Here is a 282-nt window from a genome sequence, read left to right as displayed (position 1 = left end):
ACAGTCAACTCAGTACCTACGTTTTCACAACTTAGAAATGAAATGACATATTGATAATAATATAATATTAAGTCTAATACACAGAAGAAAAAAAAGTGTTTTGGTTGGTTAAGTCCAACAAGGTCAACAGCTTTGCTCCATTCACAGGATAGTCTGTTGTTTAAACCCAGGTGTTTCTACAAGACTGTGATGCATTTAAAGCATGCTAAAGTCTGGCAGTTTACGTCATCAATCTGTGCCACGAGAGACTGAACTATGGTCACATTCCACAGAGACAGCTCA

Source organism: Carassius gibelio, chromosome A25 (assembly GCF_023724105.1).
Source record: "Carassius gibelio isolate Cgi1373 ecotype wild population from Czech Republic chromosome A25, carGib1.2-hapl.c, whole genome shotgun sequence".
NCBI lineage: Eukaryota > Metazoa > Chordata > Actinopteri > Cypriniformes > Cyprinidae > Carassius > Carassius gibelio.
This window is presented reverse-complemented; position numbering follows the sequence as displayed.